The sequence below is a fragment of the Canis lupus genome, chromosome 8 (assembly GCF_011100685.1).
Source record: "Canis lupus familiaris isolate Mischka breed German Shepherd chromosome 8, alternate assembly UU_Cfam_GSD_1.0, whole genome shotgun sequence".
Lineage (NCBI taxonomy): Eukaryota > Metazoa > Chordata > Mammalia > Carnivora > Canidae > Canis > Canis lupus.
This window is the reverse complement of record NC_049229.1, coordinates 23,843,503-23,870,712: the sequence shown is the minus strand read 5'-3', so window position 1 is coordinate 23,870,712 and position 27,210 is coordinate 23,843,503. Positions and strand designations below refer to the sequence as shown.

At 33.4% G+C, this 27,210-nt stretch overlaps 1 long non-coding RNA gene across 1 annotated transcript; it reads right to left on the bottom strand.

The window, feature by feature from the left end:
• Positions 1–7,682: 7,682 nt before the first annotated feature.
• LOC111097212 lies at positions 7,683–24,336 on the bottom strand. The gene is made up of 3 exons (XR_005362852.1): positions 23,736–24,336; positions 14,251–14,304; positions 7,683–8,370 (listed from the first exon to the last, which is right to left on the bottom strand). It is a non-coding gene; the product is annotated as an uncharacterized LOC111097212 (long non-coding RNA).
• Between the last annotated feature and the right edge of the window lie 2,874 nt (positions 24,337–27,210).

The window sequence follows — 27,210 nt, the reverse complement described above, 5'->3', positions numbered from 1 at the left end:
TTAATAATAATAAAAATAAATAATAAATATTTATTATTAAGATGTTTTATGTCTGATGTTACTTAACCCAATGAACTACTTATTACCATTATCCTTGGTTTCACAAGTGAGGTGACTAACGCTCTAGAGAATTAGTAAATAACCAAGGTTTAGAAAGAATACCTATTTCTCATTAAACAACCTTTTAATAAGCACATTGATCTAAATGTGCCAAGTTGAGGTCCAACGAACCGATCACCTCAACACTATCCTGCAGTTTGTGCCAATATTGGCACTGTATTATGAGGCCTCTTGGTCAATTATCTCTAAGAATTATGTGAATGTTAACAACAATATAAAATAGAAAAATTTTGGAATGCTCAAAGGAGGTTCTGATAAAAAATCTAATAAGATTTCCTTTTAAAATTACTATCCTGGATTTGTGGAAACCTCATATTTGACTCAGGCATATTTTTAAATACACATTATTAGGATATAGTTACTTCAGTTTATATAAAGAATGGAAACACATTTACCTCCACTTTGTATAAAAGATACACAGCTCTGGGAAGTACATTATAATCTGAGATATTATCTCAGATTTAACTGTCAAGAAAAAAGGGAACATAATTTAGTCTGCATTACCATATTGGACTCTCAAAATCACTTTTTCATCTATTTCAAGAGCTATTCTGCTTTAAAACGTTTCCCCACTTACTTCTTTTGTTAAAAAGAATATATTTATGTATTTTTCAACTGTTTCACAAGACTCTTTGAGAAATCAATCTGTGACCCAAGTGAAATTTACAATTAAAACTGCTGATTTTAGAATAAAGAATATTAATCCCAACTGTCCAAACATATTTACTTTTAAGCAAAATTTATCAGTAGAGTTGATTCTTCTCTACTCATCTCTTAGCATACAATTGAAAGAATAATGCAATGTAGACATACAACATTTTTAGGTGAGCAGGATCGTGATTTCTAATATTAAATGAAATAGCGACGAGATGTTCATGACAGTGAGGAGTGGCTACAAAAGTTTATAGAAATCTGGTTTACAGATTTCACCTACAATATCAACACAAAATACTTTCACATGAATTTTGTAAAAGGAAAAAAATCTGTGAAACAGAAAATCTAAAGTTCAGTATATTGTGATTAGTGATGTAAAAGCAATTACATACTTGCCTTTAATGGAAACTTTAATGCAAACTCTTAAATTCAAAGGCTTTAGCATCTTATTCATTTCACTGAACATAAAAAATCCTGCATCTAACTCTTTTGGCAAAACAAATTCCATCGTTTTTATAAATTTAAATAAGTATCAGAAATTTCAGTGCACAAAGTTTTGTTCCCTCTGTTAATATCAAAATTCTTATCTGCAAGTTTTTGACATCGCTAGTATAGTACAGGAAAGAACTTTTGATAGAGTGAAATAATAGATTTCTTCTAAAACAATATTACTGTTTTTAAGAAAACATTTCCTTTGAAGTCAAGTATGGCTTTTGCCTATAACATATTTTAGCTAAAACCCTTAAGTTATATTTTTTTCAGGTTACAAAAAATACTTGATTGTGCAACTATTTTATAAAAACAAGGGAATTGAAATGGAAAAAGTAAAAAGTGAAGATAGATGCTATAGTTAATCTGAGGGTTAAAAACAAAAATATAAAGGCAGCCTGTTTTGGCAGCATCTCTTTCTGCCCATGGGTCCTGTCCCCATGCTTTAAGAAAGTCACCTTTTTGCATGCACGCACACACACACACACACGCAACCTGTATTTCTGTACCTCTAAGATGGGAGGGCCTAGAAGGATGAAGTATGGTGACAGTGGTCTACTGCAAAGGTGGGTTTGAGTGGTAAATTGGATTTTAGTTCAAAAAATATCTAGGTCAAGGTCATTACGAAAGTAACTAAGTGAGAAATATCAATCAGACAAAGAGTATTTGATAGCTAATATGGAAACAGCAAAACCGTTAGATAAGCAGAGGAGGAAAAAAACATTGTTCTTGCGCACAGTTAATGGCTCAGCAGCTTTCTAGCACGCTAAAACTAGCTGTAATCACACATTTTCGTTTGCTACTCTCTATCACCCTGATGGCCAATTTATCCACAGAAGCATATTTACAGGCCTGTTTACAGAATTGAAATTCTTCACCAGAGCTGATGCTACATTGCCTTGGAGCACTATAGGATTTAATTGAACCAGCATGAAAGAACTGATGAATGGCTTTGCTTGCAATGAAGAAAGTGGTGCAGGCCAGAATTTCAATGGAAGATTTTAGCCAATACTTAGTGGCTGGGATACAAAATTGCCGAGTATTGAAGAGTTATCTTTTTTTCTTTCCCTCTAAGCTTACATGTGCCTAATTATTATTTTCTTTGCCACATCCTCTTGTTTTTCTTTTTGTTATGTTTGCTGTGCCATCCGCCCTCAGCTCAAGTTTGTGTAGCAGGGCCAAATTAGATATAATTGCAGACTTCAGTCTTTTTACTTTACTAGGCTTCATTAAAATATCCCAAAAGAATAGTATTTTCCGATTGCTGTCACTCATGGAGTATTTGTGAAGGAACATTGTAACACAACTCTTATTCTCCTCTTTAGGTGGTTTTCCATATTAAATATTTACTATTCCATTGGATTTTTTCCTCTTTACTCATACTCATGGTCACAATCCCCGCTTCCTATCCTGATATTGTTACTTTTGCCTTGCTTCTCTGTAGTAATATTTATTAAAAATCTCATAAATGCATATTTGTATAAAGTATTTCCTGAAAATCAACAATTTCTCAAATACTTATTTCTAGTCTAGGAGTTTCAAATTTTGATCATCTTCCTTTTCTTCCATTATACTTCTCTCTTTCTCTGATTTAATGGAATTGTTTTCATTTTATTTCTTTTGTTACCACGTAATAAAAGCTAACTAGGAGTTACATTTATTCTCTTTTAACATTTACTTATTGCTTTTAACCTTGCCTTCTCAGATTTTACTGAATGCTCAAAAATTGATTAATAAAAATGATATTGCTCACTTCATTTGGTGAGTTATATAACTAATTCGTATTTATCTCTCACCATCTCACTATAAGTGCAAAAAATTGTCATTTGTATTTTCTTTCCTCTTCCAATGAATATTGTTTTTTGACTCTATCTTTATTATTTGATTTTTTTACTCCACTCCACCTTACCTAAACATGCTTTCAAATTTATCCTAATTAAACATTGATCTCTCTCTTTCCCTCTAACTTACCTAAGTTTCTTCTGTTTTCTTCATGTTTCTTGGTCAATTGCTTTTTTTTTTTTTATTTGTCTCCCATCAGTTATGTCTTCTGATTTCTCTGCCTTTTTATTTACCTGCCTACATCAGACTTCACAAATTACTGCTCTAAATTTTTTAAAAATATATATATTTATGAGAGAGAGAGGGAGAGAGAGAGAGAGAGCAGAAGTGGGGACAGAGGGAGAGGGAAAGAGAGAATCTCAAGCAGACTGTGCTGAGTATGGAATCTGACTCAGGCTCTATCTTACGACCCTGATATCATGACCCCATCCAAAACCAAGAGTTAGACACTTAACTAAACCATCCAGGTGTCCCACTACTCAGAATTTTATCGTGTGGTTTTTATGACCTGTTGTCCACATCCTACTTTCTGTATTTAGCACACAAATATTCAATCAAAACATAGTTACTACCAAACATGCCCTTTAGCCATTTATATGTTCAACGGAACCACATAGCTATTTCCTCTTTCACATTTATAAAGACATCCATCTAATAATCTGGTCCACTTTAGAAGTAGAGGTAAGAATGATCAAGATGGAATGTAATACAAAATGTCCTTTCTGGGATCCCTGGGTGGCGCAGCGGTTTGGCGCCTGCCTTTGGCCCAGGGCGCGATCCTGGAGACCCGGGATCAAATCCCACATCGGGCTCCCGGTGCATGGAGCCTGCTTCTCCCTCTGCCTATGTCTCTGCCTCTCTCTCTCTCTCTCTCTCTTTCTCTGTGACTATCATAAATAAATGAAAATTTAAAAAAAATGTCCTTTCTCTTCAGCTTGGAAATTACAAAAATTACTTGAAGATTATTGTGTTTGATGTTCAGAAATTCACTTTGTACAAAACTTTAGGAATTTCCTCTTAAATTAACCATTTTTTTCATGGCATACTTGATTTATATCTTCCCTATAACTTTCTTTCTAGGAATGAAATAGAATATAAAGGATGCAAAGCATCAGTTTAGGGAGAGCTGACATTCCTCAAAATTAGTTTATTTTTTTTAAAAAAATCTACATTTGAAAAGAAAGAGAACAAGTGAAAACATGAAGTATATTCTTAACCAGGCAAGGAAATATTAAAAGATCACAAAGGCAAAATAGATAAAGATTCTGACATGGAAAAAACTGGCTAAAAAGTGATGCATGGTAATTGAATGTGGAACAATACTTTCTCTTGATTACTTCTCTCTTGGTCAAACTTGCTTGTTTTTCTTGGAATTTATTTTTATTTCTAAATAACTAAGAATCAGGATATGTTTCTCCTTAATCTTACTCCTATAAGAAATAACATTTTTAGCCAGCGTAGTTCCTGGCTAAAATACCCAGTCAGTACCTGTAAAGATAATGTAAAATATAAATATTTGTATTTTATGGTCATGACCATATATATCATGGTCATATATCATATATCATGGTCTCTGCCCTGATTCCTGGCACAGAGCTACTAAAACCCTTATAAATTCCTAAGTGATAAGAACTCTAGGACCATCTCTTGTTCTAATATTTGGTCGTCGACCCTGTTGTTGAGACAGGGCTCATAAACTCTTGTAAACTCCTACATGATAAGAACACCAGGAGCATTTTATTCTAATGAGATGACTTTAGGCTGTGGAATGGCTCCTAGATGAGGAATGGTCAACATTAAGACAAAGCCATGATTAGAAGCTTGGCATTTCAGCTCTAATCGCCATTCTCCAGAGAGGGAAGAGGGGCTGGAGATGGAGTTAATAATTGATCATGCGTATATGAGAAAGCCTTGATAAAAATCCCAACAGTACAGGATTCAGAGAAATTCCAGGCTGGTGAGCACACCCACGTGCTGGGAGAGTGATGCACCTCAGTTCCACGGGGATAGAAGCTCCTGTGCTTGGGACCCTCCCAGACAGCCCTAGGAATCTCTTTATCTGACTGTTCATTTGTATCCTGTATTATATATTCTTCACAAACTAGTAAACTTAAGTGTTTCCCTGGGCTTTATGAGCCATCTAACAAATTAATTGAACCTGAGAAGGAGGTTTAGGGAACCTCTGATTTATAGCTATTTGGTCAGAAACAAAAGTGATAACCTGGGCTTGTGACTGGTGTCTGAAGTGTGTGTGTGTGGCAGGAGGTATGTGGGGGAGGGCACACTTAGTGACAGGAGAGAACCTTTTGCTTGTGAGATCTGATGTTATTTCCAGGTAGATAGTATCAAAATTGAGTTCAAGTGTAGGACACCCAGCTGGAGTCCGACAGTTGCTTGTTGATGCAGAAAAAACTTTCATGCATTTAGTGACCAAAGTGTCAGAAGTGAAGTGGTCTCTGTGAAAGCAAAAGTGACACAAAAGATGAAAAAACACACAGTAAGAAAGAACTGTTTTTTCCCTCCATAGGAAAGAAAAAAACTGAGAGTTTTTGCTCTGCAATACCATGATAACAAAAGGAATAAAATGGGCTACACTAAATGCTTTCCATTTTTTAAGTAATATTTTTTTCTTTTTAACTCTTGCTTTAACTATTATATTATCATTAATCTTATTCCATATGTAATTTATCATCATGCCTTTATAGCTAACAATTTCTTAAAGCATAGCAATGATCAAAGTTCATTGTCTGTCAAAAGGCAGTGTGTGTGTGTGTGTGTGTGTGCGTGTGTATGTATGAAGAAATGAGAAAAGGATGACACAGATGACCCAATGACGGCTTTTTGAATGAAGGATGAGGCTGGAGCAGAAACTTTGGGAATGAAAGGAAAATGTAAAGCAGCAAGTGCAAAGAGATTTGAAGGGGTGTGGTGGTACCTTAAGTAAAGGATATGAAGCAGATTTCAGTTAGATACAAGTGAGTGAGTTCAGGGGGAAACTGCATATGAAACCAAGAGAGATTCCCTAAGGTATGGTAAATCACTTTTAATTAAGTGGACTTAAAATGGGTGGGAAGAAACTATTACAGGCACCATGCTACTTTGGACATTTTATAAGCCATTAAATAATTCAACTCAACAAACATCCTATGAATGCCTATTAAGAACTCTGCTGGGCAAGGACACAGGGATAAATGAAGCATGCTTCTTATGCTTGAGGAATTTATAGCTTACTATGGAGAAATAGACATATACGCAGATAGTGAATACATGACGTAATTTGACAAATTCTATATTTCAGATAAAGTGCAGAGAATAGCCTGATTTGCTTCTTTTGTTTCTGCTGAGATAAAGATGGAAATCTTAAAGCATGATGTTGAATGTGAATTGGATCTTCAAGGATGGGTTTCATTTTGGCACTGGAGATGAAAAAAAGAGTACTCTAAATTAAAGATATATAGCTAAGACAAGTGGTCAAGATCTAACTGGATCAAGTACAGTACTTAGCTCTGTGAGTGTTGGTGAAGAGTTTATTGCAATTATGCAAACATGATAGAAGGAGGGGATTGGGACTAGATTATTTTGTTTTATTCTATTGGTCATAAAAACTAAGAAAGCCTTTTGACTTAGAGTATGACTTTGATCATAGGTATGCTTTAAGAAATTATTAGCTATAAAGGGATGATGATAAATTCTATGTGGAACAAGATTAATCATAAGTTAATACAATAGTTCAAGCAAGAGTTAATAAGAAAAATATTATGTAAAAATGGAAAGCATTGACTTTAAGAGAATGCAGAATTGATTGAGAATTGAACATATATGTTGAACTGAAGTGAATAAACAGATATACATACATTTGGACTAAGAGAAAGAGAAAGTGACTCAATATGTCCAAACTTGAGTGGCTCAAAGATGTAGTACTCACTCTTAGACATGGATTGCTTCAATTTACTATTTTTAGATGTATATAAATATGTCTTTGTGGTTCCCAGAAATAATATATTTTCCAATTCCCATGGGAGAATATTCTGCAAAATATTTTAATATAGTCTGTGTTGACTTTACATAGGCTTTATACAATACTTCAAATACAAGGAATTTTCTTTCCTTGAAAGGAGATGGATGTATTTTAAACTTTATTTATTTTTAAGATTTTATTTATTTATTCATGAGCCACACAGAGAGACAGAGGCAGAGACACAGGCAGAGGGAGAAGCAGGCTCCAGGCAGGGAGCCCGAATGGGACTCGATCCTGGGTCTCCGGGATCACGCCCTGAGCCGAAGGCAGGCGCTCAACCGCTGAGCCATCCAGATGTCCCTATTTTAAACTCTAATACAGGTTTACTTAAAAAATCACAGATACGTTGGGATCCCTTCATATTATGAAATGATATGATACATAAAACTATTTTTTGTTAAAGATCAGAAGAATATCTAAATATCCTCTGAGTATTTCTTAACCCAACTATACATACCAAGCGATGTGGCAAATTGAAATACTTAATTAAAGACTTCATATATATTTGCTTCAGATGTATGTGATTGAGAAAAAACATTTGCCATAGCTGTGGGTTAAATTTACTCACATTTTTATTTCATGGCTTTTATACAGGCCTCTTCATGAATAAAATACTTTCTTGTGGTTAAGCAATGTAGTGTAGTTTGGACAACATGTATCTCATCAAGGTCCAGGCATGGAAAAATAGAACAAAAGGGGGCAAAGCCTTGAATAACTCCCAGCAGATAGGTATTGATTGCTGGAGAGCCATTGAACAACATGCCAAGCAGCAAAATAAGTGCTCTTACAGCTCAGTCATATGCAAGGCTGAAATACAAAATCCAAAACAGAAGTTGCTTCAAGCAATGGAGCCTGAGTGTAGGCAGATGACATTCTTACTGCAGTGCTATCATTGGCCCTGTTAGAACATGGAAGCTAAAAGGTATTGGTATATCTAAGACAAAATCTCTCTCACATGCATGAAAAAAGATAAAGATAAGCAGGCCACCTCTGAGAGAAGTGAGAGTTGCTTTCTCTTGACCTGTGCTCTGAAGTCCTGGAGGTTGTTGGAGGTGCAGAAACAGCTCCAGGTGGCATAGGTACCAGGCAAAGGGGTGAAAAGTCTACTAAAGCCCTTTTCTCTTCCATGAAACTCTGACATCTTTGTATTTGGTTTCTCTAAAGATTTTGTTTGAAGAAAGGCTTGAGAGGCAATCTGTTGTTGTTTCTTCGAGATCACTGGTTTCAACTGGACAATGCTGGGAAACCTAATTCAAAATATTAAAATGTAAAGGAGCAATATTTTCTCACCTCTACAGTTTATATAACTGGGAATTTTTTGGAGAGAAAAATTAAGAAGACTCAAAGAAACAGTCATTCCTGACTTCTTTGTAGTATATTGTACCTCTTCAATGTTTAAAATTTTGCACAAAAGAAGAAAAAAGTTATTAACTTGCAGAGTTTCTCTTTCCCCCCTTAAAGTATAAAATGATATTCAGAATTACAAAAATAAATGTGAAACACTTGATATTTGTTTCTTCATCAAAAGTAAGCAATAGAATCTTGTCAGTTTTTACCCCATGAAAACTTTCAGGATCCTCTTTGTCAATTACAATTTTTAGAAGTCTCAGTACAGAGGAAAATTAAAATGAGATATTCTTTATATTGTTGTTTAATTCTTAAATTAAGCTTATACATGACTGGTGAGTTAAAAATAATAACAATTAAACAAACAAAGAAAAGTTTAGGCTTCTACCAAGTCATGATTCTCCAAAGCGCGGGGGTACTCTCTCTCTGGTGCAAAATTGAGCTGACATACTTTCATTAAATATAATAATTTCCCTAAATTAAAAAAAAAAGTTTTTTGCAGTTCCAAATTGCTTTCCTAGGTGTTTTCATCTTGAGAACAGCAGGTGAATATGAACAAGTTCAAGCCTATTTTTATTTTCCAGTAAATCCCAAATGCCTTAGCTTTGCAAGCTAATAGCATCCAAAAAAACATGCTGATCTTGGCAGGAAGGAGAGTCCTGAGAGAGACCAGGCTGAGTGAAAGAAAACAGCTCTGGGTTTTTACGAGAAAATTTAAAAGCAATCAATGTAAATATGAAAACTTTAAGGTTCATATCTTCCTAACTCCAAAATTTGAAAGAATATGTTCTAAATGAATTAACCTGAATTTCTTTTTAACCTAGATCAAAATACACTTCAGAGTAAAACTAGTTGAAGTGATATAACAACAAACACCAGGCACACACAGTACCATGAAGAAAGAAATAAAATATGGTCATTGAAAACAATATATATATATATATATATATATATATATATTGATTTCAATATATATATCAATAAAATCATATATATCTATATATATCAATAAAATATGGTCAATATATATTGATTTCAATATATATATATATATCAAAAATCAAAGCAGACTAATTGTGAAACTATAGAAATAATGCAAAATCATTCTTTACTGTGACATTGACAGTCAAATTTCTGGAATCATACTACTTTGTGAAGAAAAGTTGAGAATGTCTTGCTTGGGGTCTGTAATATCAAGAAAATGGTCTCCCATAAAAAAATATTTATTTTATGCTTCTTTGGTTTTATGTTCCTAAAAAGTAACTCTCATTGTGAATGAGCACTCTTCCCTCATTTCGATGTGTGGTTGTTCAATTATTTCAGTGCCAGAAAATTTCTTGTAATTACAATATAAATAATAGATTTTTAGAATGAACCTAATTTCCCATTGGAGTATTGAATGAATGATTGATATCGCTAACTTGTGCCTCATACGTAGCTTAGAGCCCTGAAATTCTATGTTCTTGCTATACTAGGAATAATTCCTCTATTTAAAAAACACACATTACTCTTAAGTGGCTAGGGAAATATACACTTTATATACTTTTAAATGCATAGCAGGGAACCATTCAAAAGAAACTCCTTTACCTTTTGACAAAGATGACAATGCTGATAATAAAAATGAAATTTCTCTTTAGAAGAGCCATATGGACTCTTGAAATAGATATGTCTTTAATACAATGTGCATAGTTGGAGTCAGTCAAATTACAAATGTCCATAAAAGCCATGATGAAGCAAATTCTGCACCAAAAGGCAGATACAACATGGAGATATTTCAAATGAGACAATGAATCTCTTCTCTTCAACTCTATTTGGGGTATATTTCAGGTTGTAAAGAAAGGTGGAGACTTCAGCTCATAGCTCATGTTTCAGAAGCTGAAGTCTTAGGTCTGTTGGTAGACAACTTGGGGCTGATCCTTAACCTTTCAGACAGATGATAGGAGAATAAGCAGTGAACATAGTAGAATGTCCTCAGATGCCAGGGAAGTATAAGAGCTCAGGACACTGCTCCAAACAGAAGTTACATTTTTATTGTTATCATATGTTTTTCAAAAATAAATGAACAAATGAACCTCTGTTTGTATAGTTCCATGTACATATTCAGAAATTTGCTAAATATGTACTATTCCTGCCATCTGTAATGAAGCCTTAATGTTTATAAAGGGACTATTCATAGCACAGCAAAGGAAAAATACTTGAATGTAACAAACTACATATGAAGTAAAAATCAGTAATAGCAATCATTCATTCAATAGCCCAATGGGAAATTAAGTTTACTCTAAAATTTTTATTTATTATTATTGCTTAGGCTGTACCTTCAAGAGAATTTCTGGAGAAGTTGCAAAGGAAATTTATTGCACCCAAATAATTTCACAAGCAATGAGTCCATAAGAGCTTATAGAGATAAAAAAAAAAAAACAACCATAATATTTGCTTTCTGGATTTATGCTTTTTAGGCTTTTGGGACACTCAGATTGATATTTGCAAATACTTGTAGATATTCAGTTATAGAACTCAAGATTCAGTTCGATGATCAGTTAACAAACATAATTGAATGTCAGAAACATGCCTGGGATGCTGAAAGGCACTGTAATACACTGGTGAGTTGGATAGGCTTGGAACCCTATGTAGTTTACAAGCTAGTAGTGAAGGCAGGATAGTGAACATAGAATTTGAGAAAAGTCCTTCAAGCTTTAAAATAATTATACATCATAAAATTTATTTTATGAATCATAAAACCTTTAGTCATTGAAAAAAATCCCCTGAAAAATTAATCAAAGTCTTAAATTCACTGTTAGCATAATAAAAATAACAGAATTGCAAGGCCTACTTCATCTGGGAAATATAAAAAGGCATCTCTGAGGCCCTGACATTTATGGTGGGACTAGAAAGAGAGAGAGAAAGATGTGGATTAGTTGTATTCATTTGTATGTTAGATGGTGAGACCCCAAGCATAGATGAGATTGCCCAGTAATAATATTCAGCATGAAGGGGAAAGGGGTGGGGGGGCAGCTAATAACAGAATACCAAGTACTTTGGGAAAAAAGTGAGTACAGAACTAATGGTATCACCAAATTTAACTAAGATAAAAGCTGAAAGGAGACAACGGGATTTTATGAAAGGAGAATGAAAAATCATCCTAACAGCACTGAATAGGAAAGTATTGAAAAAGAGATGCTAATTATGGATGGCAGTGGATTGAGGAGATGAGAAAGATAAGATGGTGAGTATCACCATTCTTTCCACAAACTGATTCTAATGATTACAATGGTGGTGCTAGTAGTAGTAGAAAAAGAAATATTGACAAAATCTTATTCTAGTGCTTAATAGAGAACAAACTCTTTAATCTAATTTACATATGTTAATTTATTTAATCCTCAAAGATGTAGTTTGTTCACACATGAGAAAATTAAGGCATAGAAAGTTTAAGCAATTTGCCCAAATGTCATAAAGCTAGTAAATGGAGAGCCAGGAATTTTATCTGGGCAGTCTGAATCCACAGTCTATGTTCTTAACCTCTAGGCTAGTATAGAAAGAAATGTATGGAATAGTAGTTTATTGAATTCATCATATGGTAAACACCTTACATTTGGTATCTCAATTAGTATTCAAAAGAATACTACATGGAAGATAAAACTGATGTTTCCACTTTAGAGACAAGGAAACTAAAGTCTAGGAAAGCTAGATTTGTTAAATAGATGTGGGAGTTACATTAAGGTATGTCTAAGTTCTTTTTGACATATGAACAAGGCCAAGTTTGGGTTATATTTACACAAACACAACACACTCCCATATGTTTATTTTCTTTAGCATAATGTTTACTATTTATCTTTTCTAAGCTTTAGTTTCCTTTTTCTAACTGTGATTGCTATACAAGTACAAATTATGAATCTCTGAAGGGACATTAAATCTTTTAGTACCATCATATGTTGATCACTCCTGGAAAGTGCAAAACCATTATGGATGTGCAATAGTTTTATTATCAAACATGCAAAAGCAAGCCAACATAAATGATGCAATGGATATAATGAGTATGTAACACACTCCTGAGCATATGACCATGAGGTATTACCTAGTGCAGTATTTTTAAATTGGGTGATAATAAAACCTTAGAGAATTCTATTCCTTCCTTATAATTTTGAAATGAAACATAATAATTAGGGAAATTACCATAAATTTCCAAATGGAATTTACTTTATTCTTTCAGAGCCAATCATCAGTGATAAAAATGTAAGAAAAGAAATTGATTTATATAGAATTTAGTTTCAATAGAAGAACCTTTAGTCATTGAAAAAAATCCTCTGAAAAATTAATCAAAGTCTTAAATTCAGTGTTAGCATCTAAATAATTTGCTTTGACATGAAATTTTACACGGCTTTTTGAGTAACCTATAAATTAATATGTATTTCTACATAGACAACAAGAGAGACAATACAGTATATTTGTCAAACACAAACATGCTAGTGATAGTTAATTTGTCAAATGAGTAGTTTGACAATGTCATTGATTTCAGGTCAGTGGAGGTGGCATCCTTTGTGAGAACATATGGACAAATGCTTAAGCATAGAAACTATAGTGCTGAGCAAAAGGTGCGTATTTGTCCTAGAGGTTTTATTTATTTATAGGGAGAGGAGAGTACAAAACACATGCTCCAAGAACTCCTGAGGTCCCAACATTTCTTAAGCAATTATTCATTTTTGGTTCCTCCCAGCTATTAACCCGCAAGTTAAGTATACAATATAGAGTCATTACAAGGAACAGGGTGGATATTGTAGAATATTTCACCTCTGTTTTCCAGATAAACAAGGTGAAATAGTATAGAGTTAAATTGGAAAATGTCAATAATGGTGAGCTAGACAACATAACTTCTTCAAAACAAGATATAGTAAAATGTTGTCAGACTCAATAGTTTACAGTGGAAATGGCATGGGCTTTCACTCTGATATTTTGCAGTTGTCTACTCTCAGCTAGGAAAGCTTTTTGAGTCTCAAAAACTCAGCTTTCTTATCAGTGAAATGCGGTAGCAATTACTGTCAGAATTATTTTGAGATTTATGATTTTGGTAAAAACTTAGTATTGAATTTTAAATATTAAATGTTCAGGGCACCTGCTATTGTATTTTAACCTAGTAGTTTAATGATTTTAATGTTACAATTTTTCATTTATATATAGACATGTTTAAATGTATTCCCATACTAGACATAGAACATTAGAATCCATTTTTAACCACTGTTTAGGATTTTGAGTTGACTTTTAAACAATGACTGTTTATATTTTGAAATAATTTAAGACTCAGAAGATATTTCAAAAATAATACAAGTTCCAATGTACCCTTCAATCAGCTTCCCCAGTGTAATGTCTTCCACAGTCAGTACATTGTCATAACCAAGAAATTGATGTTACAATATTATTAACTCAGGTACCTTTGAGTTTGCTTTTAAAATGAATCAGTTTCTATGTTGGCAAATTGAACTCCAATAAAAAATATAATAAATAAATAAATAAATAAATAAATAAATAAATAAATAAATAAAATCAGTTTCTGTATTATTCTGCACTAATATGATATATGCCAAATGCATGATCAACTATATAAGTCAGGTTATCAACCAGGTTAATATATTTAAAGCAATTATAACCAAGGTGCAGTATGTATTAAACCTAGGGTTTGGAGGAATCATCTAATCTGTCAGGAGCCAAAAAACGTATACATTTTAACACTATTTAGGTGTTTCCATTCTAATATATGATGCTTGGTATCAAATCTCTGCTGTACTTACCAGTTGTATAACTTGGGTAGCTCTTTTAACTTCCTTTTGCCTTATTTTCCTTATCTGTGAAAAGGAGATCAAAATAACATATTGTTGTGATGGCAAAATTAATTGATATAAGAATACTGGTAATTTACCTATTGTCTTTCAACTCCAGTTTTACTAATTCTATCCTCTGTAATGCTGAGACAAGAACTCTGCAAGGTACATTTCTTGAACTTTCATGCCCAAGAAAAGGAAAACACACCCACACCTACTGTGTTTCACAAATGGAAGGCACAGAAAGGAGATCAGAAAGTGGAAATGTGGCACTTCTTCTAAGATGTCTTCTTAGAAGACATGAACACATGAAGCCATGTGATTTCATATTGGACTCTTCTACTCTTGTCACTGTGTCATTGCACTATGACTGTTTTTAAGTCCTGGTCAGTATCACTTCATCAGCCAACTTACAGCAGCTTTATCTTTCATTGTATCTCTTTGTTAATCAGAATGAGACTTTGCTCATGTCTCCTCTCCCAGAGTGTAACATAGCCTCACAATGAGGATCTGATGGGTCACATCTTTTTCTCTGGTGTCTGTGCTCCTTGATAATGAAAAAATAGGACTCTGGTAATCTCCAAACCTAAAGTGGTTGCCTTGCATGGAGAAAATTATTTTCCCCAATATATATCCCCATCATCTCTCATTGCCTTCAGATGTATAGCTGGGATTGGATCCCATCATGTTCTAGGAAGGACAAGTGTAAAGTTTGATTTAGAAGGAAGTTATCTTACACCCCAGAAGAATTGTACAACTTTATAAGTTTTTATATGCAGAATCTGAAAAATACATGTGGGAATGTTAGGTCATGCAGGAATGAATATACCTTTGATTTACCCAATTTATAGATTTAAAGACATGTGAACAGAGATTATGGATTTAATATATTGGTTTGAACAATTTTCTTAAATGTTTGACAGAAACCATGGGTCAAAGGGGCCTAATATTAATAAGGTTAAGATGCCAACACTTCTCTGGCACGCTAAAGAGGGGATAATCCAAAGGCTTAAAAAATGAAAATGTAGAATTGGATTTTATCACATGCACTCTGTAGATTTACTATATACCATATACCCTGAGGGAAACCAGGAACTTTCCCTTCACTATAGCAGTAGGAAACAAGGATGCACAAGCATCCTTGAAAAGCTCTGTGGCTCTTCTAAGTTGAGGATATGGTAAGAGTTGTTATCATTGAGATGAGTTCCTTGGTTTCAACCATGATATTGGGACCCCAACTGATAAAATATGCAAAACATCTAGTAGAATATCTCTCATAAAGCAAGTGATTTATAAATGTTAACTAACATTAATCTTATATTCTTTGTCCCCAGATGAAGAATATTACCTTCCATTATGCTTGCATGATCGCTATTGTGGCCCAGTAGTAGTACCAATAATAAAGATATTACATTGGATATATTATGAACTTTATGTAAATTAAATTATACATGTATAGATTAACATTTCTGGTTGAAAAATCAGAAATATTTTTTGACAACTTTAGGTAAAAGAACTGAGTATTCAACTACATGTCTTCTCTTCTACATTTTGTCAAAGTAATAGATATTCAACTGGCAATCACTTATATGACTAGTTGAATTTCTTCCCTTGATTAATGGACAAAAGACCTCTATTGTGTTCATCTATATGAATTGTTACAATGGGGGCATCCTGAAAATGTGTGAAGACATTTTGGTGCATACAGTAATGGAGGTGAGGTACTTACAACTGGCATTTAGTGGGCAGGAGCTAGCAATGTTATACATTCTCCACGGCAGAGTACGGTCTTCTTTCTAGCATTATTTTAAAATATACTGTCATAACTATACATCATTAACTCTTTTTAAATAAAGGATTGCAGAGGAAATTTTCATAAAGAGGAACATTAATAAATCCTACCGAAAATATTTAACAGAGAAATGTAAGTTTGCTTTAACACACTTAGAACCAAGTGTTTTAAATTTGTATGACACATAAAATCCAGAGAAATCTTTGAATTTAATTAATTTTATTGTAAAATATAGTATTTATAGCCTATTTATTTTTAGTTTATTTAGTACTTTGATAGAACATTATGATGAGAAGATTACATACTGAGATTATCTTTTAAAGTACATGCACTGGAGCTTTATATTTTAATCATAAAGGCAGATTATATTATTTATAGATTTCATTCAGACTAGTGAAAGGTGGTATTGGTGCAATTATACATGCACAAGTGCACATTTAATTTTATATTAACTTTTATAAGGCCCATATTTTGTCCTATGTGTAGGGTTAACAACTTTTCATTTATAACCTCTGTTTATTGTCATAGCTAACATTTTGAAATTGATATTTCTAGTTTTCATTTAGTTATGGTTCCTCAAGTATTGGTAATCAAACAGATATTTCAACATAACAAGTTCAAAACTGAAATCCTATACTTTCTCTTCAAACTGACCAGCTCAGTTAAGGAAACTCAGTGCTTCAAGAATGAATACACAAAAACAAAACATCAAAACCAACAAATCAAACATACAAAAACAAAATATAATAACAACACTTCAATCTATCCTTAACATCTGTCTTACTCTTATAACCCAATGGTAAGAAATGCTATTGACTCTGCTTTCAAAATATATTCAAAATATATCCAGAATAACTCTTCTCATCATCTCTACTCTACTTCAAGAGTCTTTCCCTCTCTTTCTCTCTCTCTCCTAAATTATTGCAATAAACTTATAACTGGTACCCTTGCTTCTACTCTTATCTCTGAATGTCTGTTTTCAATATGGCAGCTACATTTTTTTTTTAAAACACAAGTCAGATCATTACTTGTTCTACATCAAAATCATCCAGTGGTTCCCCCTTTTCTCTAGGGATAAAAGCAGAGTCCTTAATATAGTATATAAGGCCCTATAACATTAGCCATGTGATTTCATATTGGATTCTTCTACTCTTGTCACTTTGTCATTGCACTATGACTACACTGACCACACTTCACTATGACCACATTCTACAGTTCTTCACTCATACCTCAGGGCCTTTGAATTACTGTTTCATCTATCTGGAAGACTCCTCCCACAAGTATTACTTCTCACCTTCAAGTCTTTGTCAAGAGTTTGCTCGAATCTTTTCTTATCTTTGGCTTATGTTGACTACTCTGCTTACAAATTTAAAGGCATACTTTTCCCCATGGCATTCCTCACAGCACCAGCACGAGTAACCTAGGTCTTGTTTTATGCTTTTTTACCCCACAGTACATCCTTAAGTTTGTCAGAACAAAATTTGCACTGGGCAAAGTTCAATAGGTAAGAAAGACTTAATTTCAAGGCTATTGTAATAGGAGATGGGACCAGGATACTGTCTGAATGCCATTGGAACAAAGGGCTGAAAGTCTTTAAGAGCTGAGATGGAAAGGGTCATAGGCTATTTGTGTTTGTTAATTGACTTTACACTAAGGATAAGTCAAAATTCTTATATCTTTATGACAGGAGGTAGTTTTAGAACTTGAAGCAAAGTGTCCACTCAATATAGGTTCCTACCCTATCAGAGACATGAGAAGACAAGGGCATTATTTTCCTTGATGATTATGATGATGGTTCCCAGGTCCTTTAGAAAAATAGTCCTTTTCAATTATAAAATTCCTCAGCTTCTATTTTTTAAAAATTCAGTTTATTATTTGTCTACACATCCCTTTAAATATTTTTTAAAGCTTTTATTTATTTATTCATGAGAGGCATAGAGAGAGAGAGAGAGGCAGAGACACAGGCAGAGGGAGAAGCAGGCTCCATGCAAGGAGCCCGATGCGGGACTCGATCCTGGGTCTCCAGGATCACGCCCTGGGCTGAAGGTGGCACTAAACTGCTGGGCCACCGGGACTGCACAATTCCCCAGCTTTTAAAAAGATTTACATCTCAAATGGGAATGTAAAGAATTTATAGTAAGTTTTCTAAAGTGAATACCCTAAGAAGGAAGGAGGAGTGGAATGTCTGCGTCTAGTCCATCTGGATTCAGAAAAGCCCTGAATGAGAAGTCAGTCAGGACTTAAAGGAAGAAAGAATCCTGTCTAAAGATTAGTCAAGCTGAGGGAAACAATAAGGCCACCTTGGTCAGGTTTATATGTATATTTTTTCCCTACCTAGAATATACATTCTGTAAGGGCAGGGTTTTGTGTTCACCTGTTTAAAAAAAAAGTCCTGAAGAAAACTTCTCTTGGGACTAAGGTAATGATATAATTTGTTTGCTTTAACATGTCACAACACTTAAAGCAAGTAAAAAATTTGGTCATGAAAAGATATTCAGTTGGAAGACTAATGTTGCAAAGGATAAGGATAGGTTAAGTTTATAATAGTTGAAAATGAGACATGCATAAATACAAGGAGGTATGTTTTTTTTTTAATTCTTTTCAGCCTGTTTGGCCATCTGGTTCTCTGACCTGCATTTATTTTCCATCATACCAGGGACTTAAAATGAGTTTAGAAGGTATGTATTTCTTCTGCTGCTATAATATCTTTTTGTTCATTCCTTATACTTTTACAACTACTGACGATCTGAACACAGTGATATAGTGGTAGAAATGCTTTTATACATACTAGAAGATTTTATTAGTGCAACTGATATAAACAAATCTGAACATTGCAATTTTATTCTACAGTTGGGCCCTGTTTATGAGCTGTACAGAATGTGATACAAGACAAGCAGTGGCTATTTTGAAGTTGATACATAAACTGCGACTTAAACTTGTCTTTAAAAAAAGACCAGATATAAATTTTAAGGAAATTGTATATTCCCTCAAGATTCTTTTATTACTGAGTGGAAAAAAAAGACTTACCTAATGAAACTGAGCTACATGCAGTTCATAAGAAACTCAGTATCAGGAAAGAAAGTATCATGTGGCCCAACTATTTTAGATTTTCTTTTGAAGTTCTGGTATTTAGATTTGCTTAGATTTTCTTTTGTCATCTTGGTATTATCATAAATATATAGATATTAACAAATAGGGTGAAAATAATAATTTATTAAATAAAGTATGTAGTGTCCATTTGCTCTTTTTATGAATTACAAAGGTCTATTGCATACATTTATATTTTGACAATGCCAACTGTCCTATGATTATTTGAGCTTAGAATATATGGAAAGCATTCATATTAACAGTATTACACGTTTAATATGATACTTCAAAATTAAGGACTGGCAGGGAAACATGTATTACAATTTTGAAACAAATGACATTATTAAATATGAACAAATCTTAGTGAAAGTTCTTGGTATTTCACAAAAAAGAAAAATAAGGCCTCAAAACATTAAAAATAGTTTGTTTAAGGTCACATAACTAGTTAAAATGAAAAGGGACTAGAATAAAGATTTTCCAGTATGGTGCTAGGGTAGTTACTGCATAAAGCTCTTGATAAGTGCTGGAGTACATATCTTTGTGACTTAAAAAAGCTTATGTCAGTACTAACTTCATTTATTTTGTGCTCCATATTACTTTTAAAACCTCTCTCTGGTCCTCAAAAGGAGAGCATAATTTGTTGGGAGAGATTCATATTTCCATTGTCATCTAATATTATCTTTCTGAAATAAAACTATCCCTATTTTTCAAATCTTCAAATACTTATATTCAAAGTAGGCATATCCCAATTATTAGCAAGTGGCTAACCTAAAAGATTCTTTTTTAATTGGTCTTAATTCTTAATTGATTAGCTATAAATACTCAAAAGAGATTTCAATGAGAACTACACTTATTTCTCCTTGAAAAAGGAAGGATTACAACATAATTTGACATGCTATGAAATATTAATCAGCAAAGTAGCCTTTTTGCTCCTAAAAACAAAAAGAAACTAAGGTGTGAATTCTGTAGTTTAGCTACAGAAATGAATTCCACATCCATTTTGAAATGTCTAATTTTAACTCCCTCTTAATTGTCTGGAACCCTTTAGAGAAAACCCTATGTGGGTTTTCTGAGTAAAAGACTCTTAAAATCACAAAATTGATTTGAAGTTCAGCAGCCAAGAAGATCTTCCCCTGATGCTTTTTGATTGTGCAAGCCACTCTTTAATCCACCACATTTTAAAAGGACAGACCCATGGAATATTTGAGAAATCTATACATTTTTTCCTATAAAAATTATTTTAGAAGTGATTTCTATTCTTTGTATTTTGAAAAACAAAATGATATCTAACAGGTGATAAGACATATGGAAACAAATTAAATAAAACTGTTGGAACTGAATGAATTTTTTATTAGATATATAAATCTTCTGTTCTTTTATTAAGTCCAGTAAAGATTTATTAAATTTTTCTTGATTTGAGAAATACTTCTGAATTGTAATAAAAAAGATGGATGGATTTTAATCCAGTTTTCATAATGATCCAATGGGTTGGTACAAAATTTTGATGTAGGGAATGTAGAGATATTATGAAAGAAGATTTATTTTTAAATTTTAATTTTTGAAAGTTATAATAGTTTCTTCAGTACATTCAATTGCCATCAGTCACTGAGTTTTCTCCTTAATATCTTTGTAGCAATGATTAATTTTTAATTCAGATGAATTATAAGGGACACATTTGTAAAAAAGTTTATCAAAAAACTTTCAAAAATGGAATCACCGGAAACACTGCATTATTGACATATATGTATATAATATATAAATAAGATGCAAATAATAAATAAAAATTTGCTACCTTTACTGTAATTATGTTTTTGAAGGCAGTTCTCAGTATACTACATGATATCCTCTTTATTTGGTCCATTTTATCCATTTTCAAGCCAAAATTTATTGTGTTTTTCATGTCTCTCATTTCTTTTACCTCATTGACATTGTATACAATGTGTGTGTGTGTGTGTGTGTGTGTGTATTCTGAAAAACAGAGTCACCTTTATAACTCAATTCTAGAAACAATAACGTACTATAGTATATACCAGTGGGGAGCAGAAAGCTTCTCTGCTCACCCTGGTTTCTATTGATTACCCAAATCACTAACATCCCAGATTCCATCTAAAGAAATCTCCTCTCCTCCCTAGTAGCTCACTAATTTAGTAATGTGGACTGAACTGGAAGTGTCATCTTTTTCATTCATCTCCTTTCATTCATTCAACAAATATAAGCTGAGAGTTTCCTCTATGTCAAACTTTCTTATAGGTCTTGTATCTATAGAACTAACCAAAGCAGACTATCCCTTCCCCTCACAAAGCTTACATTTTAGATACAAATGAAAGACAAGAAAAAACAAACAAACAAACAAACAAAATATATATATATATATATATATATATATGCCAAGTGGTAATAAGTGTGATGACATTTACTAAAGAAGCTAAAAGAATATGGGAAACTGTTACATATGATAGTCAAGAAAGGCTTCTCTGATAATGTGATTCTAGGGAACACTTATTAGAAGTGAATGATTGAACAATGATATCCTCAGAATATGGTGGCTTATTTATGGCAAACAAGGAGGAAAAAGTCCCCACTGGAAATGTAAATTAGTAATCACTAGAGCGCAAATGATTTTTAATAACATGAGCCTACATGAAATCATCCAAATAGACAATAAAAATAGAGAAGACATGAAAACTGCATCAAAGGTAAAAGGGAACAAGTTGGTTTTGTATTTTGTTTTGTTTTTTAAGTTGTGGTCAGTGATCTAATGAAGAAGCAAGACAAAACTAATTTCCTGGATAAAATAATTGATTAAAGGATGGACATTTTAGTTTGGATTCCCTTGAAAGAAAAGCCTGAGGTAATGATTAAGTACAGATTGTTTACTTGGGAGGTGATCATGAAGCTAGAATGAGGAAATGGTAAAACTGAATCAGGAAAGATCAACATAAAAGGGCATTATTAATCTAGTCACCACTGTGAGAAACAAGGCCTTCTAAGAATTAACCGATGATGGTTAAGGCATTTATTCATCAGCTTTCATTCTCCATTGATGGAGGATTGCTCCCTGGAACACTGACTCTCCTAGCTTACCAAGCTGCACACGTCTATGGGTTCCTATGGCTTTGTGGAAGTTCCGAGAACAAAAGCAGAAAAAAATCTGGATTTTGCTCAAGGGGGAACAGTTCTAGAAAAAGTGAACCCATACAGAACAGTCTACTTTACCACAGATGAAATCAGATGTGGCCAAGGGAATTGGACATGGGGATAGGACATGTGGCCAAAATAATTTGCCAAGGTATCTGACTCAAAATAGACAACATTACTACTTTACCCCTGGTAACAGTGATGAATGTATGATTGGGGGCATGACCCAACTTTTGAGTCAGGTCTTTCTCTAATTTTGTTTCAATTTAGCCTGTAGGAAAACTTTGCTCTCTGGTCATAGATTTGTGAGTATGTAAACCCTTGGCCACCTAAAGCCATTCTCCCAACATATGAGAAATATCATTGCTGTAGAAAAATATCAATAAAAAAGAAACAAATATGAGCTCAAGACAGTGCTTAAAGTTTTCTTGTCTCATGATCTATTGGCTGAGGATATCAGTGCTGCCTTTATCCAGATGCTTCATAATGCTGGTTTTCTTTGGTCTCTGACCTTCTCTACTGTTCTTATAATACCTCTCATTTATGATTAACTTAGCTTGAGCTGTGTTTCTGTGATCAGCAATTAAAAGTCCTGACTTACACACAGATTTCTGTGTTGCATTACATTTAAAATTTTTTTCTACTTTCATTTTGATCTTTATCCCAATTTCTTAGCTACCCCTTCTTATTTAGTATCAATGTTGTGTTTTGATTATTTGTGTAATCCGTTTTAATTTATTTGCAAAATAAATTAGTTTCTGAACAAATTTACAAAATTAACTGTTTCCTTCATGACAATACTTTTATGGTAAAGCACCACAAAGCTAGCTCATGTATCGTATATAGCTTTATATTGAATCAATGAAAAACTAAATGTTTTTCATAGGTGGTATTTCATTATAGATATCATATAAATTTATTATTATATAGATTGTAAGGTAGGTCTTGAATGCACACAACAGAGTTTAGTGATTGGGTGGTATAAACAACAACTCATAGCAGTCTCATAAATTAGACCTAAAAACTGCATAATGTTAACGTTTCAAGTACTGGGGAAACAAGTGTATGGGAGACTTGATCCTGCCATGAAAAAAATACATTTTTCCCATGGGTAACCTGTTTGTGTAGTTGGATAAGCAAATTATTTCAAAGTAATGACTTCTATTTTTCCAAACCAGAGTTATATGATAAATAGCTTTTCAGATAATTTTTTTTAATTTTTATTTATTTATGATAGTCACACAGAGAGAAAGAGAGAGAGGCAGAGACACAGGCAGAGGGAGAAGCAGGCTCCATGCACCAGGAGCCCGACGTGGGATTCGATCCCGGGTCTCCAGGATCGCGCCCTGGGCCAAAGGCAGGCGCCAAACCGCTGCGCCACCCAGGGATCCCCAGATAATTTTATTTATTATTCCTTTTTCTTGGAGTACTTACTTACCCTAGGTGACTTTTGATGAATCTAAATAACATGCCAGCTGCTGGATGATGTAGATGAGGGCATCATGGAACTTAGCTGGTAAGAGTGTGGTTTCTGGCATCAGACTGCCTAGGTTGGCAATGTATCGCCCCCATTTGTTAGTTGTTTTTTCTGGGGGGTGGGCGGGGAAGGCTAGCTTCATACCCTCAGTGGTATTTACTTTATAGGAATGTGTGCATATTTAATGAGCTAACATGTAAAACAGTGTCTTGGATGCAGTAATGGACAATAAATGTTTGCTATTATGTACTAATGATGGTGATTAATGATAATGGTAATCAAGAACATTTTAATTATTCTATATATCACACTGGCTCTGGGACTTTTGTTTACGAGACTTTTGGCAAGGATTCACTATTTCCTAAATCCTGTCTTTTTCTCTCTTTTGATTTACTCCTTTATTATGCTGTGTATCTTCTAGCAATTTATTAAGAAAAGATGTGTGGGTGGTAAATCTTTCTGAGAGTTGGTATGTCTAAAATGAGTTAATCTGTCTTCTCACTGAGTGGTTGTTTGCTGGTTTTAAATCCCTCTTCCCATATGCTTTTCTGGTGTATTGGAATTCCTGTATCAGGGTTCCACTGTGTTCTATGAGATTGTTCACTCAAGTTCCAATTTATCTCCCTTGTTACCAACTTTTCTGGTGAGAAGAAAGTTGGCCCATACCAAACTTCACTTGTCACTGTTTGGAACCTAAATTGGAGAAAGAAAAACATGGTGGTATATTCAGTGAACCTATCCTCTAGCACCTACACCACAACTGACACATGGTATAGAAATAGGGTTTCAACAAAGTGGCTCATGTCTTTCCCATAATTTGTGCACATCCCACATCTTGTACCTGGGATTTTCTGATGAGTGTTTTAAAATTCTCTTCCTTTATTGCTTGAAGTACTGAAATGCACCCAAACTGTTACTCATAGTTTACAATTGTGGGGGATTAAATTATGTTATTTCTGCAGAATTTCCAGACTGAATACTAGACTTGTTCTAAGCATAGCACAGATGATATAACCCTTTTTATTTCAGATAGTGATACTTTATAAACTTTTCTTATTTTTAAAGAAAATCTGGACTCTTCTAGGTGTGGATCTAATGAAGTGCTGCTGTAGGTTGGGATTTATTTACTTGAAAAGTGCTTCAATATCCTACTCAGGAAGGGGATATTTTCATTGCCACTGTGTATTCCATATATTAAATAATTTCTATGACATTGTTCTCTAAATATGGGTAGATTCCAGGAATAATGGGACTACTTTTAAAAGTAATGTAAAAAGAAGGAGCAGTTGCTCAGGCTTTCTAAAATGTTTTTGCCATTTGTTGATCACCTATTACAGATCACCCACAAAAATATTTGAGGATTATCTATATGCTGATTGAAAAAGTACCAGCAGGTGTAGAATCTTCAAGACTATTTTTGTTCAAATTTTTTGGGAAAGAAAGAGCAACAATTGGTTAAATTTGACTGTGACTCAAAATATGTACGAGAGAGTACCACTGGGAGAAAATGTTGGAATGATGATTTTGGGGACACATTTTTTAATGAAATATCATTTACATGTAATAATTGTGTAAGTTTAAGATGTACAATATGCTGATTTGATACATTTATGTATTGCAATATGATTATCACTGTAGTTTTAGTCATCACTTCTTATCACAGCACATGTATCATTGTATGCAAGTGACATGCAACAAGAAAATAATATGACAAAAAGGGGATTTATATACAATAGTGACAAAAATAGTCTGAGATTAACTTAAGCTAGGCTATTTACTCAGAGATAATTATAAAATACCAATGAAGGAAGTAAAAATAAAGACATGCATAAATGTGGAAGTTTTGATTCTTGCTGAAATACTAACATAGTAAATAAAGATGACACCACTTCTAAGTTGATATATAGACAAGCCTGTTCTAATTAAGTCCCTGTGGGGTATTTCAATAAAATTTTCATCAAGGAAAGTAAACTGGAAAAGTCAGCAAAAGTTTTTCTTCAGAGTATTACGTTAGCCTTGCCTTTCAAAAAATTTGAAATATATTACAAACTTAATTTATCTAACATGTGTGGTATTGTATTTAAACAGAATAAGCAACAATCTATATTTTCCAAAAACTTATGTTTCCAGATATTAATTCAAACTTTTCTACTAAAATTAAATGAAGAACTAAAAGTAAACAAACAATGAGAAGGTTTCATTAAACCAATATTATCATCATTAAATGTAAGAATGAAGACAACGTGAAAGAGATATCATACCATGTGTCAATTATATATATTGAATGAATATATAATTTGTATGTTAAAAAGAGCTTATCAAAAACATTCTATAGCAGCTGGAGATGCATATAGTATTTTTTAATAAATCAGAAGGATGGTGATACATTATTATATTCTGGTAAAAATACATACAATAAAATATAATGAAAACAAGTACTGAAAAGAAAGCAAGAAAATGAAAAAAATATGTTACAAACATAACAGAAAAGCTATTATCCAAAATGTAAAAAATGTGTCCAAATGTCTTGGCATAAAGGACAAATTATATTTGAAAAGTAGAAAAAGAAGTGTTGGGATCCCTGGGTGGCACAGCGGTTTAGTGCCTGCCTTTGGCCCAGGGCGCGATCCTGGAGACCCGGGATCGAATCCCACATCAGGCTCCCGGTGCATGGAGCCTGCTTCTCCCTCTGCCTGTGTCTCTGCCTCTCTCTCTCTCTCTCTCTCTCTCTCTCTGTGACTATCATAAATTAAAAAAGAAAAAGAAAAAAAAGAAAAAGAAGTATTTAGTTGGAATGTGCTAATTATTGTTTATATTTGTATTCCTGACTATACAGATATCCTACAATCTTCCAGTTAGAATTTCTATCATATGAGTGCTTTTATCCCCCCAAAATTAATGGAATGTTGTGTCACACTAGGTGCCCTAAATAAACTAATTGAATTGAGTAAATAAAGTGAAAAAGTCAGAATATAAATTATATTCATATCTTCATTAGCAATTCAAATTAAAAACATATGTGTATATATATATATATACATATATATATGATTAGGTAATCTTCTTTCAAGCAATGGAAAGTTACTCTGACAAATTTAAGTGAATAATGGATTATTTTCTATATTCAGAGAAATATTTGTTTATTCAAAGGAAAAGCTGCTGACACAGGCTCAGCATAAGCAGAGTAATGCAGCTCAGGGGATCTAGGTGTCCAAAGTAAAGAATAATCTTACCAGAGTGTGCAGTTGTCAAGATGAATCAGCTGAAGTCATTTTTTAGACTTTAACTTAATGTTTAATATTTAGGAAAGAGCCAGTAGTAGGTCTGTCTTCTAAGACCACATGAACTCAAAGTAGAAGACGAATTCTGCAAAACATCTGACTATTGCTAGAACAATGGGAAGGAAAATGGATAGCTCAAAGCAATAAAGGTCAAG